We start from the raw sequence: 15,804 nt of genomic DNA, 5'->3' as shown, positions 1-15,804 counted from the left end.
ATAACCCCTATATTTTATCCTAAGAGTGACCGTCATTATTATTACAGGAAGTATATTTTCCCTTTATTTCATAACTGCTCTAACCGCCACCACTATACACCGCGTAAATGTACACACATTAGCTTTATATTGGCCCTTCATCCTTATAAACTGCATTTTGACTCCTACACGTAGCGTGCTATTCCTATTCGCAGATTGAAAAAATAATGGTCACTCCCTTCAAATTCCACCCTTCCCCATTGACTGCCAGCTTGGATTCGCTACGTGGTACTGCTCCGTTTTTTTCTCTTTCTCTCTCTTTCTCTCTCTCTCTCTCTCTCATATATCTATTTCTCTTTTGAAAAAGATTTTACAAAATATTCCTTTTACAGGTTAATCAAGACAATAAAAAAAGAAAATGTCGAAAAAAAGTCATATTGCATTATTTTTTATTCTAGTTTCACCACTAACAAGGCATAGTGCCACTTTGAAGTAGGGGGCTACTATTAGAGACATAAGTTGCAGAAATATTGTGACAGGAGATGATGGAAAAAATCTGTTGACATTACACTTGAATTTCTGCATGGCAGTAATGTTTAGGGGAAGAAACTATTGCAGTAGAAGGCTGTCTTGCACCTAGGGATCTTTACTGTGAAGGGGAGAGATTTAGTTGCTTTTTGTGTGGGTATTTACGTTGAGGGGGTACGAGTTCTTTGTAGTTCGTCAGAGCATTCACCATTAAAGTACTTGTAGAACAGACAGAGGGATACAACATTTCGTCGATGGGAGAGAGGCTGAAGCCTAGATGGCAGTTAAGAACCCATCCGGTTGGCGACTTTCTTTTTTACCCTAACCAGGAGAGAGACAAGTAGCAGATGCACAAGCCCAAATGTGACAATGGGCGAATAGTGGCCTTATAGATGTACAGGAGACTTTCAGGGTAAATAGATTTCTAGCACTCTAGAGAGAGCCCACCTTCTTCGCAACACCCTTGGAAATGCTCTCAATGTATATATTTCAGTTCATGTTCCTGGTGAACGTTAGGCTGAGGAGTTACAAAGAAGTACATTCAGGTAATGGTTTCACCCATTGCTAATGGTGGTTGAGAAGGTTTCCTGTAAATATTGAAAGAAACAAGCTCAGTGTAAGCAGCATTAAATGTGACCATCTATTTTTGTCCCCATTCCACTACAGATTGGAGGTCCCTATCTAGTGTTCTTACCATTTCCTTAGATATGTATTCATTTGTTTCTCCTCGTGCTTGTTATAGAGAGTGGTGTCGTCAGCAAATATACCTATCTCAGAAACAATTTTGTCAGGGAGGTCATTTATAAATATCAGAAATAATAAAGGTCCCAGGATATACCCCTGAGATAATCCCGCAACTATATCATATTGTTGGGGTCCCAAGTTATACAACGTAACATTCAGTCCATATGCCCCGACTTTCTCTTAGTGATCGTCAAGAGCTCATTAATCTACAATTTTCTGGTTTATCCAGTCGAGAAATCGGCCGCAGATTGAAATGTGATGAGAAAACAGTAGGAAAACTGCACAGGAGCACCAAAACACCGGCAGTGTTCGTAACGCCCCTAAATCTGGTCGTACTAGTCTAAATTCTTACAGTGAAGGCAATGCTATCAAGATCCGCATCCTAAGTAACAGATTTGATACGACTCCCCAAATCCAATATCGATCCAATCTTGTTTAAAATTGCTCTCTTTCTACCGCCAAGAACAGATTAAAAGAATTTAATATGCGAGGATATGTTTCAAGACGCAAGCCAATGATTTTTGTAGAACAGAAAACGCTATCTAGACTTCGTCAGATGCAATTAAGATCATGACTCTTCATATTGGTAAAAAGTGCTTTTTAGGGACGAAAGCTAGTTCAATAGGCTAGGCAGTGATGGTAAGCAGTACGTCCGTCAGCAGAAAGTCGAAGAATTTCATCCCAGGTGCTCCGCTTCAACGCTGCAAGGTGGTGGATTCAGTTTTGGTGTGGGGCATTATTAGTGCCAATGGTTAAGAACCTATAGTCCGCTTACAAGGCGAAATTAATTCAACCAAGTACATTAATATGTTCACTGAGCATTTTCTACGCTACTTAGGTGTGAATTTAGATGATAATCCCATCTTTATGCAGGATAATCCTCGCATTCACACGCTGGCAATGTCAAAAAGTTCCTTGAATAGCATGATATTCCTTGCTTGGATTGGCCTGCACAATATCCAGAACTAATCCTATCAGAAACGGATGCCATTACATCAAGAAAGAGCCATACAAAGATAAAATTACAAATTTCGAAGAACTGTGGACAAAAATTAAAGAAAAGTGGGATGCCCTTTTCACGGAATATTGCTGCAGTCTAATTCAGGGAATTCCCCAAAAATGTCAGGCTGTCAAATTGCAAAAATTATATATATATATATATATATATATATATATATATATATATATATATATATATATATATATATATATATATATATATATATATATATATAGCGTGCAGGAGTGATAATATTAAATGATGTGTGTGCAGTAGAGCTCATAGCTACAATTGAAACTCTACTGACTCAGATACATTGGTTTCATTTACCCACCTATTTGAGTATAAATTATTGCTTTCTATAATATACTATAAGTTTTTTCCAATATTATTATTGTTCTCTCATAATATTATTCGGATGTTAAATAGTTTGTTTTAGTTACAGAGTAATCGAATGTTTTTTTTACAAACACTCGAAGTAAATACAAGAATCACTGTTCAGTAATTAGATGAAAGGTATGTCTCGATTTAAAGCATACCGATAATTTTTAATTGCAAAAACCTATCTAATTTGGATTGTAGAAATATCAGTGTTCTTGCTTTAAAAATGTAAGACCGTTTGGAATCAGTTCCACAGCTAAAAAAAAAAAACGGAAAGTACATTGATAAAATAATAAATTGATTTATATTTTTCTTCTGTTTGTGGGAAACTAAACAGACACTATGTTGTAAATGTTTAAAAAAAAACAAAGTAATTTGGTGGATTTTACTGGAAGTATGTGTAGGCTAAGTGTGAAAGTAAAGAAAAAAGAAAGAGAAAATGGTTAAAACACAAACATTTAGAAGATAGAAATACAAGCCAAAAGTTAGGAGTCTTCTATGTTCCTTTTCTAGGCATGTGTATATAATAGAGTTTGAATGACAAAATATATTAATTCTGTCGTCAGGGATTATAAGTTTGTAACGTCGTTCCTGAAACAGTGTCAAAACTTTTCTCCCGTTGAACGCCTACCTGTTTGACATTCTCTTCTTTCCCCCAACTTTTTTGTTAATGTGCTTTTTCATCTGAGGATGATTAATGACGAATCGAAAACGTCCGTGATACATATTGTACTTATATTGTAATTCTTTGATTTAAACACACAACTGATCGTTGTGCGTCTTTTGAGCACGAACACGATGTAAATAATAAGAAAAAGGGAACTCTAGCCCTATGCTGTCACAGAGAAATTAAAACATAGTTGTGAATCAGCACAGAGCGGGGACATTTTGCAGAAATGCATGTATATGTGAATCATTCCTGTCTCTAGGGACGTTAATTTCCTGTCAATAGCACGGCCAGGTCAAACAAACGGACTAAAGAGGATTTAGGAAGCAACTATAAAATAAATTATCGCGATTTGCAATTCATATCATCATGATAAGCGTTCTGATTATATTCACATTAATATTAAATCGTTGAATACTCGTAAATATTCGAAAATTGAATACTTGCAGCGAAGTAAAATCCAAATGCATATTACATCTGGTGAATATGTAAAAGATAGTGGCGCATTATTTAATGATGAAAACCTATAAGTCTATGGTTTCGAAAGCCGACATGATTCTCTCATGAGTTTCCTACTATTTTTCTCATCATGTGTGAAATATTACAGCATAATATTGATCTCTAAAAAGAAAAACTGCATTTTTACACGTGAAAAGGACATTATGAAAAATAGTTTCATTGCGAATCCGAAATATCGACACTTCACTTCATTCGAAACTTACATTAAATAATTATACATCCCTTTAAAGATAAATATTATTTTTATGGAATTATTTCAAATATAATTAGTAAGAAAATATTTTCAAATTATCTCAATAAAAAATATTATTTTTTCTAAACAATTATTTTTTATCTCTTCGCCCATAGCGTGACTTTAGTAACAGAACCGACGTTTGTACAATAAAAGCAAGCAAAACAGAAACGAGATAGATTTCCATGGAACCGAGATGGCCATTATATTCTTAAATTTAAGGAGAAATGTAAGCATTATTATAGCTTCTGTATTTTTGAATAATATAAAAGAATATTCTCTAATTTAAGTATCGCTATTTGTTATACGAAAGCGGAAGTACTTCTTTATTATATATTTTTTTTCAATGTATAAAATTTATTATTATAAAGAAAATCTGCAGATATGAAAGACCTTAGAAGGTACGAAAATCACAAGCCAGAACATTTTTCTATGAATAGATTTCTGGATTTAATCCGTGGTTGCATAAGCGATGCGTTTTTGCCTGATCTCAAAGGTGGTAATGGTCTCTTCAAGAAGTTCATCTGTATGGACCGAGGAAAATCGAGAATTTGAGAGAATAGCAATTATTATAATCGTATTCGTTTAAATACGTTTCTGCAAACCGGATAAGGTTTCCTTTAATTAGAGACGTATGTAAATCGTAGTTTTACGTCAAAAATCACTGAAAACGAAAACATAATTTGGTTCGTCACGCGTAATTTAAGAAAAAAATTAAAAATTAAAAATTTTTTTTACACCTTCTGGCATTCCAAATGGTCCAATTCGTTCATCGAAGAGTATTCCAGCCTAAAACATAACATCTCCACCTCCATCTCGACGATGGAATCGATGAAGGGTATTGAATCCAGGAGAACTCCAACCTTTATCCCACCCATCCGGTCCATCAATGTTGCTCTGGCCTTATAGGTGAAAAGAACCTTTTTAAAGCTGGTTGTATCTATTTCTGAGCTGAAGCAAAAGGTTTTTAATGGTGAGTTCTGTTTTAAAATGCCCTGCTATGGGCGTACTGCTTTCATTTTAGACATTGCATCGTGTCTTTCTGGACAAGGAAGATATTCCAGCATTGTTAAATATAGCAGCGCTGTTGCTGCCCGGCTGTTTGCTAAGTTGATGGTGAATGTTCTAATACCACGACGACGAACTGACTTTCGTTTGTTTCCCCTTCCTTGGTTGGACATTTGGAGTTTTACCATCTGCAGACAATGGTGTTCGATATCTTCCAAGCTCCTTGGCAAGATCTACGAGATATAAAACAAGACCTGCAACAACATGTTCCTGTTCACTAGCTGGCGATCCATTCTAGGCCTTTTGGGAGACGTACAATAAAGTTATACACACATAAAATTACTAAGAAATAGAAAAATAGCCATCATTTGAAAAATGTTTGTTTAAATTCCAAATAATTGAGAGGAATAAGGTATCTCGTTACTCTCTTCCAGTGTACCAAATTTCACTTCTTTGCGTTTCAGAGTAATTTCAAAATTAAAAAAAAAAAATACTGACTTGCAATGAAGCGATAAACAGTGTATATATATATATATATATATATATATATATATATATATATATATATATATATGTGTATATATATATATATATATACTCCTAAAAATTCGTTTTCCTTTTTGTGTGTATTGATATTCATATTAAAAACCCTCTTTTCAATTTATTTAAAAAGAAAATACACTTTTCTTATATATGAGTGGTGGAACTGCATTCACTAGCAAAAGATCTAGATAATTTGCATATTCCTTTAAAGACTAATTTTAATTAATCCCCTATTAGTTGATTCGGTTTTTAATGAGATGAGCATCTTTACTTAACTATTACATGTAAGTATATTCATGCAGATATTATACATGGATTATACTTGCATAATATTTGCGTAAAAAGTTTATAGTTCACACAAAATTGTTTCAATATATATTTATGTATACGGATATATTTTTGTTTAACAAATTTTGCCTACTAAACTCCTCCTAGAGTTTTTGGTTTACAGACATGAAACTTCATGTATAAGGTATTGTGAATCCATGCCAAACTTTATATTTTGGTTTTAGCCGGGAACAATCGGTGCAAAAGTGTGATAATTTAATTAAAAAAATGAATTTTTCCAGGTGAAGGTCGAACGCCGGCATTAGAAATGCATAACGTAGAAGCTAGTGGTTGATGTTTTAATTTTTAGGCTTGCAGTAAACATGATTTCATAGCCCAGTCATTGACGGCAGACGCAAAATAAATCGTGAGCTGAACGTTTTTGATTCGATTCTCTGTGGTGGAGCATGAGTCTTTTTTTAAATACTTTTTAAATGATCACTGTATATTGCATCCAATCTATCAATCTATATATATATATATATATATATATATATATATATATATATATATATATATATATATATATATATATATATATATAAAAGTTAAAATGTATGGATGTCTTTTCTCTAAGGAAGACTATTGTACAGAAAGGCATTATTTTACGTATTCACAATTTTTATATATACATATGCACATACCCTTATGAACAGTACATAGGCCCGAGCAAAGCCGTGGAGAACTGCTAATATATATATATATATATATATATATATATATATATATATATATATATATATATATATATATATATTACTATTAATCGTAATCGTAATCGGAAATCAGAAAAATCGACAAATATTGGAATCGAAAAATTGGTGCCTAGTTTTCGATTCCAAAACGATTCTTTTAATTGTATTGTTAATTTTATATTGTTTTAAGTAAGTATTCCACCACTGGTATAAATGCTAAAAATAAATATATATTGATTTTAAATGCTGGTAGTCCTAAAATCTACATATTATGCTCCAAAACTGTAATTTTACATTTAGAAAAATATCTAAATATTCAACATGAGAAAAAAAATAACTGTATAGTTAAATATAAGGAGATTTATGAAGAATGGAAATCGGTAATTTTATCGCAATCGGGAATTCATAGGAATCGGTAATAGTAGCGGAACCTGGAAAGATATTGGAATCGTCCTATCAATAATATATGTATGTATGTATGCATATACATATATATATATATATATATATATTATCTCCAATTCTCTCTCCTCTGATCTTGAGCATGTAGTACAGTGGGGAAAGGAGTGGCTGGTTACTTTTAATGCATCTAAAACCAAGCGTCTCTCTTACATCATCAACATTCTGATCCACATCTGGCATCAATTGAAATGAATGGCTTTCGTCTTCAGGAGGCCTCAAGTTTTGGCAAGCTTCTGGGCTTGACAATTACTCCTGATCTTAAATGGAACACGTACATCAAATCTGTTGCCAAGCCCGCTGGAAAAATGGTGGGATCTTTCTATCGATCCAGTAGATATCTCACTGCTGATGCAATTCTCTATTTATATAAGAGCCAGGTACGTCCAAGGATGGAATACTGTTGCCACATCTGGGCAGGAGCTTCTAGAAAGGACTTGTCCTGCCTTGATAGAGTTCAAAATAGACTTCGTTGCCTCGTAGGAGATGTCCTTTTCTCTCCTTTTCAACCTCTATCTCACAGAAGAGATGTTGCGAGTTTGTCTCTGATGTATCGTTATTTTCATGGAAAGTGTTCAACTGAGCTTCAATCTATGGTCCTCCCTCGCCAAACTTTCACAAGAAAGACTCGTCTAGCTGTAAACACTATCAATAATTCCCCCCACTCTTTATCTGTGCCTAAACATAAACGTAGATTCCATGAACAAAGCTTTTTTATTAGAACTGCACGCCTGTGGAATTGTCTTCCGTTTTCCTGCTTTCCGGCTGACTACAATATGGTTGTCTTCAAGTCTAACGTAAATAAGTTCTTGATGAGCCGTTCCATATAAGTTATCAAATTTTACAAATTTTCATTACTAATGATTAATATATTGTCCAATTTCTACTGTACACTCTTTAACCCTTATCCTAGAGTAGCCTCTTGGCCTTGATAATGTGTTGATACCTATGAAAAAAAAAGAAAAAGTCCAATGTGAACAAGTTCTAATTGAATCGTCCCACTAAGTAATCCAAGTTACAAACTTCCCACTGTTTACTATGCTAAAATCACAATGACTAATGTATACCTATTAACCCTTATCCTTGAGTGACCTCTGGGCCTTGATAAGTAGTGACATCCATGTAATATATATATATATATATATATATATATATATATATATATATATATTTGTTTTCCAACAAACACGAACACGAATTGAATACTGTCAAGTCATTTTCATTTGTAACCGTTTACTGTATATATTAATTTGTACTTTTGATTTTAATTTTCGCTCCTTCGCATTTTTACTTCAACACCTGATGATGATGATTCGTGGACAGATCGAAAACACTCGTGACAGCAAAAACTATGGAACTTTTATTAATATTTTTTTTTTATCTTGAATCGAAAAATATCATACAGAAAATTGAAAAGTTAAAAAAAAATCATAAAGCAGGGTGTCTCCCTTGCATTTAATAATATTTGCTTGAATGAAAAAAATGCTGCCTAAATATAGTAATATATAAATATATATATATATATATATATATATATATATATATATATATATATATATATATCCGTGAACGATACAGAAAATGTTTTGTCTAAGACAAGTTTATATTAAGAATAATTTGAAATAATTATTGATTTCTCTAATCGCATATGTAGATATTTAATAATTTAACAAAATATTAAAGAATATATGCAATTCCATAATTCTATTGCCGAAAATATTGATTTATTGATAGATAAATAGCCGATCCTACACGCCAAGTTACCAAAACCTACTTGAGAAGAGATTAAATTGAAAGACGTTATGTGACAACTAAAGTAACTGTGTTTCTAACATTGTTTCATCACGTTAAATATTTTCTATGTTTTGCTTTTTGGCCATATTTAGTTTTGTTTTTAAATGAATATTTTATAAAATTTCTTACAGTTCCTTTAGTTATTACTTAAAGGTATCGAGTTCTTTCATTTTTACATTAGAAAAAAAGTTACTTGTACATTAACCTACACAGGAAATCAGGTACTTGTAAAATGAAGTACCCATGTGAAAAACAAAGAAGTTGTTATCTGTGACGTACATAAGTTATTAAAATAGAAATTCATGTAATATATTCGAGTAGTATAACATTTATATAATAAAGTCGGTGCTTCTTCACTATAGCACTCTGATGTAAAACTAACTCTTACCTGTGACATACCGATAATTTAGTACAACAGAAAAATGATGTAAATAATTTTAAATGTGTGTTGCACATTACCCGTCCTAGGGAAGGAAGCATGTTCCACATATGTGCTGTAAATTTCCTGTCCCAGGGAAGGTGCAATTATTCTATACATATGTTCTGTAATACCCTTCCTAGGATGAATAACCCATTCTTTGGCTCAAAATTCCAAATGATACATAGACATAAAACTTCCTCTATTCTAAGAATAGCAGGTATATTCCGATTTTATTTTATCATCTTATACGATACCGAGCAACGCCGGGTGCCCTTGCTAGTGAAGATATATATATTTTTTTTAACTTTCTTACACTAAGCCCTTTTAGTTATTTTTCCGTCTTTTATTTTTTTCTATTCTGTCTCCCTTTTCATGTCTTTTTAATATAGATGTATTTTCTTTTCTCTTTTTACGTTTTAGAAAAAAATCTACCATGTTTTCAAATGAACTCAATTTTGCATTTCTTTTTTTATTTTATTTGTTTCGGGTCTTACATTTTGTTCTTTTCACAGTGTTTGTTTTTTTTTTTGATTCACCGGCATATCTTGTTTTTTTTTTTTATATTTTCAAACATGTACGTTACATTTATGCCATCCACCGCGTTTACATCCTTTGATTGTATATTTATTTGTTTTTCCATCAGAACAAACATGGAGGATAGTTACACAAACAAGCAGACGCGCCTTTTGTCATCTGCTCGTTGCCCAAGCGCCCTTTCGTGACTCTATCTTCACGATCGGTTTTCTCCAATGTATTTCGTCGCGTCGTCCCATTTGCTTTGCGTGCCATTTATTTTCTTCATCTTCTCACAAGCATTTTGCACTGTTCATTCACTTTCCAAAATGTTCAGAGTAGTGAAACTACTTGTTGAAGCATATTACTTCGCTTGGCCATTCCATTACACCATGTAGCCATTTAAGCATTGGTTAGATTCCCTTTTTTGTTTTGTCAAATCTGTAATACAGCACGAATGATTGAAAGATTTGACACAAAGATCTTAGTGTTACGTATGGCGTTTTCGAATTTTATTAATTAGATAATTTTGAACATAGCGTTACAGCTTATCGTAGTGTAGGCTCCGCTCGACTGCTAGCTGACGTAATTCGCCTGATTATGCTAAACACCGATCAAAATTACAAACTCTTATAGAAAAATACCCTAACATTTATTATATACAGCTGTAGCAGTATCAGAATTTTTGTAGGAATTTTTGACACCCCTAACACGAAACTGCGAATACAATATAAAAATCTCGTAATTTCTCCGTTAAAAGTGGGTTATTTATTTTCTTTATGGATTATACTTTCAAAATAAACAATTACAGTTGTTTTAAAAGTAATAGAAATATTTTTTTTTTAAAAACAGTAATGAATTTTCCGAACTCAGTATTTTTCAATTTTTAAACTTTAAAAATCTATCAAAATTTTTCTATCGAATATATTTTTACGATATTTTCAGGGTCAATGTGAAATTTTATGTTCTTTCCAATAAACCGAATAAATAATATATTCAAATTTAAAACAAAAAAAATCGCTTTTTTAGAAATTTACCTGTAAAGTCCAAAGTTTAAAATCTTATTTTATAAGAATACATTGTTTTTTTTTGTCTTTTTTTTGTCTTTTTTTTTAATAAAACCTTGGTCCTTGCTCCTTTAATTGAAAAAAAAAATAGGGCTTGAATTACATTTTTCGAGGAGTTATAAGCTTGGAAAGATGGGGTGGAATTATTCACTATTTTCACGAAATTTCTGACACTGCTAACACAGCTGGTAATGAAAACATTAGCAATACATTACAATGAGATATAACTAAGCGTTTGATTAATGAGTAAACATATTTGTAAGATTGCAGCGTTTAGTGTAAAGAAAACGTTTTGTTTTTGATTACGTATTCTTTTCAAGAACAGCTGCAATATTTATTAAGAAAAACTGTCGATTTTAGAGGGTTTTTTTGCAAAGGGGTCGCCACTTATCAAGCTCCGAATGCCACTCGAGGATAAGTGTTATTGAGTGTACAGTAGTCAATGGGATAATTCCTTAGTAAACCTTAATAGTAGAAAGTAGTAGGTAAATTGGATTATTAAGAATTTGTTTACGTTGGACTTGAAGACAACCAAATTGTAGTCATCTGGAACATATTAACGGAAGGGAGTTCAACAGGCATGTAGTTATGAGAAAGAAACTTTATTTATAGAATCTACGTTTCGGTTTAGGCACAGATAAAGCGTGGGGAAAATTATTGACGGTGATTTCAATAAGGCGGGTGTTTTTCGTGAAAGATTGGCAAGGGGGGACCACAGACTGAAGTTCAGACAAGCACTTGCCATGGCAATAAGGATAGGTTCTAGTTTATGTTGGACTTGTTAAGTTTGTCGGTGCTTAACATTTGATTTCCCTTCCAATTTATGAAAAGCCGTCTGTTTCGATTTCTATTGGTTAAGTGCGTTTCTTAGAGTATCTTCATTAGTTTATCAACTATATCAGCCCTCGCAATATTCCACCGTTTTTCATCACATGACGATTGATCGCGAGAGAATATTTACGTAAATCCCCTTCGCGAAATACAAAAAATATTATCTATATATCTATAAAAGTGAACGTGTCTGTGTGTCTGTGTATCTGTGTGTCTGTGTACATTTTCCTTCGCAATAACTCTTTTAATGTTCAGTCTACAGACTCGAAATTTGATATACTGAGATTTGAGAAAATCTACATGATCGGTTTTCGGCTGGAAATTTGGCTGTTAAGGGGTCAAAGTTCAACGAGTTGACCTTTGAGAACTCTACCAAACTCCCCCAACAATTCTGGGGTAAACACTTGAAATTTTAGATATAGGTTCCTTGGACATGGATCTAATCGACTAACTAAATTTGAGCTCAAAACCATAAATTTTAAGGGGTCATAATAGGGGCAAAGTTAAAAAAAAATTGATCGTTTTTTTTGGGGGGGGGTCTCAGTATTCACCTCTGAAAACCCGGGCAACGCCGGGCACCCATGCTAGTTCATTATAAAATAAACTATTCTTTTCAGGCAGTGAGAAGTTTAGTTTTCTATCTCAACTTTTATTAAAATAGCTTATTTCATATATCTGTTTTTATTAGAAAGCGACGCTAACATTGCAAGTAGGGTAAAATTTAATTGTACACAAAAATATCTAGTATTTTATTACATTTAATACAGATAAAATTCTAGCATGTTTGTGCTAATTGGCAAATTTATAGTTTTATTTAATAAGATCTGAGTTTGTTCTTGCGTTAAATACGTTTCTCTATTAATCCCTATAAACGCCGGTCCTGGATATGACCTTAAACTATATCCGATAGTGAGGCTCAGCTTGCGGGAGTTTTCGTGTGTGGAGCCACCATTTAATTTCCATTACTCCCAGGTCTACTCTGAGTGGAAGTATCTGTTAGGGTTCCAACAATGGGTTAAACAGAAACCGATTTGAAAGAAATATATTCTATTAAAAAATTTATCTTCAAAATTACTGGATCCGGCATTAAATGATATGAAAATGTTGGTATGCCGTAAAACAAAAACAACCAACCAATCAACCAACGTATATATGCTTTTTTTTTAATCTTAAAGCTTGTGGCAAACAGAATGTATCATAAATCTCTCGCTGCTATATATAAATAACAACATTTATTACAAAAGATATGTCAAGTCTGATCATTACTTCTAATAAACCTACTAGAGTATATATTGTATAATATGGACTAATCTCTATTAACTACTAACTCGGTATTTGGAGGTTACTGTAATACCTAGTTTGCCGCACGGTATAATAACGAGGTTGTACAAAAATTTCCCTCGGATCGGACCAGTAGTTGGTTTGAAAAAGCAAAATAAACAGAGTGACCGATAAAAAGATTGAAAGAACTATAATGTCGACGAATTATTCTTATCCTGTCAAAACTCAAAATTTAATGTTGATTGATTTAGAAAGAGAGCGTCAAGGCCAAATTCCTATTTGAATATTGTTAGATGTGTGCTGTTTTTTTATTTTAAATTCTAATCTTTATTCATTTGCTTACTGTACCTCAAACGCACGCTATATTACTTAGCTGCGGCTTATTATAAAAAGGCTTACTCCAAATTTCAGCTAGATCGGCAAAGCAGTTTTCGATTAATAGTAGAAAAGGAAAAAACAGATAGACAAAAAGACAGACCAATATTCATTTTTCATTTTTTTCATTTTTATTTATTGTGTTACAGTTTCCTGTTGAAAAAATATTTGAGCATCCGAGGTCCCGTCAATAAGTTTCAAAACTCTTTTCTTTTAAGCACTTTTATTGATAATGCACATATGAAATTCTAGTGCTGTTCGAAGTAATCTCCTTAGTTTGCAATAGACTTGTAATATCGTTCAAAATCAACGCGGAGAATCTCCCGTCAAAGTGTCCATGATCCTTCTAAAATCTCTTTTCATCTCCCTGATTTTCTTATCACGACAAAATCTAAGGTTTGGGTTTCATAGAGTGACTTAACGAAATAGATTCTCTTTTCCGTCATAAGGGATGATAATATTTCGCTTATGACGTCACTGTTTAATTCTGTTTCTCTCTTTTTTGCCCCTTCTTTCTTATTATTTACTTAATTACGTCTTTTATTTGATTTTTTTTATTTATTCAATCAAAGAAGATGTTTCTAAATAATACATTTTCTATGGATCGTTGATAATGCGCATGATATTAAACACAAAAAAGACAACATTATTTCAAAGCAAAGCCTTGAAAAATCATGGATTGCATAGTAAAAGGTATGCATGAAAAGTAATATGGTTAAGATTAAGCTTAGAACAGTAAAAGGACTGGTTATTAAAACTTAGAAAGATAATGACGATATTCTAGTAAAAAATAGAGTTGAGTTTACAACTGAAAATACTGCAGCATTAAAAATTGATATATAATGTTAAATTGAATTTAAAAAATTATGTAACGTTTCAATATTTAAAGTTATGAATGTATACTATTTTTTTACTAGGGTATCTTGGCTTTTTCTTTTCCAGTTTTTACAACTAGTGTTTTTGCTTCTAAACTCTAACTTAACTATATTACCTTTCATTTATGTATTTATTGCAGACTATCATTCTCATCTTTATTAGTTTTTGTTTTTGTTTACTACGTTTCGGCCAACTATTCCTCGGTCCTTCGTCAGGTGGTAACCGCGACGGATAGGATCTTCGAATCTCCTAACTGCATTCTCAGTATTCACTGCTATCCGTAGTTGTTGTCGTCTCACCAGGTTTTTGGTCAACTAAGTTTCTGACCGGCTTTGGGTAGGATTGAAACCGATATTTTCAGACAATGTTCATCTGGAACCGTAAAGATTCAACGTTTCTATCAACTGCGCCACGGGCCGCAAGTGCAGTTTGGAGAATTGAAGTTCCTATCCGTCGCGGTTACCACCTGAAGAAGGCTAGAGGAATAGTTGGCCGAAACGTCGTGAAACAAAAACTAATAAAGATGAGAATAATAATCTGCGATAAATAAATACTCATCTCAATAATGAAATCCAATTAAAATAATATATTGCCTTTGATGGTCTCATTTTCTATGCAATTTAACAATATGTCATGAAGTTTATTTATCAAGATAATAGAGGCGTGACATGGTAAAATATCCAAGACGTCAAATCATCCAATTTTTTTTACTGTGCTGTATGATGTTAAACTGTATGATGTTAAACTGTATGATGTTAAACTGTCATTACTTTGCCGGAAGTTTATACATTTGCTTGCATTTGACAGTTTTTGCTGGTATGTTTACATAAGTCAAAAGAAAAAAAGTTAATTAAGTGCACTGTAAACAAAATAAAAGATTTATTGTAAGCTTAATTATGTAAAATAAATATTTTATAGGAATAGTATAAAAGTGTTGTCTTTTATAAATAGCTGGTTTTTTTTACTTAATATGGCGTTTTAATATAAAATAACGTGTTTATATTAAACGTGGTTTTAATATACCAATCTGTTTTATATAAACAATTGTTCATGTAAAATGCTTTATATGAAATGTTTTTAATCAAACCTTGTCTTTAGATGAAACGTTCTTTCAATATAAAAAGTTGTTTTAATTTTACAAAAGGTTGTTTTCGCATAAAATGTTTTTATATAATTTTTTTATATAAAACTTTTTTATTATATAAACGTTGTCTATCTAAAAAATATGTAAAACGACATTTGATATAAAACCTTCTTTTTATATTAAATGTTGTTTAATGTCCGTATATACTTGCCTCCCGACGAGGGACGAATTAGACACGATGTCGTTGTATTTTTCCTAGGTGGGAAAATCAAGATTTCTCAAAAAGGGGCACTTTGGATTGAAAAAAAGGTAAAAATTGGATTAATCTAGAAGGAGTTCCCTCCACCAATCGAAGTCAGAAATAGTAAAGTGTAGTATCAGAACCTAAGCTATACTTTGCTACTAAGCAAAAGGCTTAACAATGTGGTTTTAATTTTTTGTACAAAAAAGATTATATATTATACCTTGATTTTATATGCC

The sequence above is a fragment of the Euprymna scolopes genome, chromosome 12 (genome assembly GCF_053919585.1).
Source record: "Euprymna scolopes isolate OS-2025 chromosome 12, ASM5391958v1, whole genome shotgun sequence".
In the NCBI taxonomy this organism is placed as follows: Eukaryota; Metazoa; Mollusca; class Cephalopoda; order Sepiida; family Sepiolidae; genus Euprymna; species Euprymna scolopes.
This window is presented reverse-complemented; position numbering follows the sequence as displayed.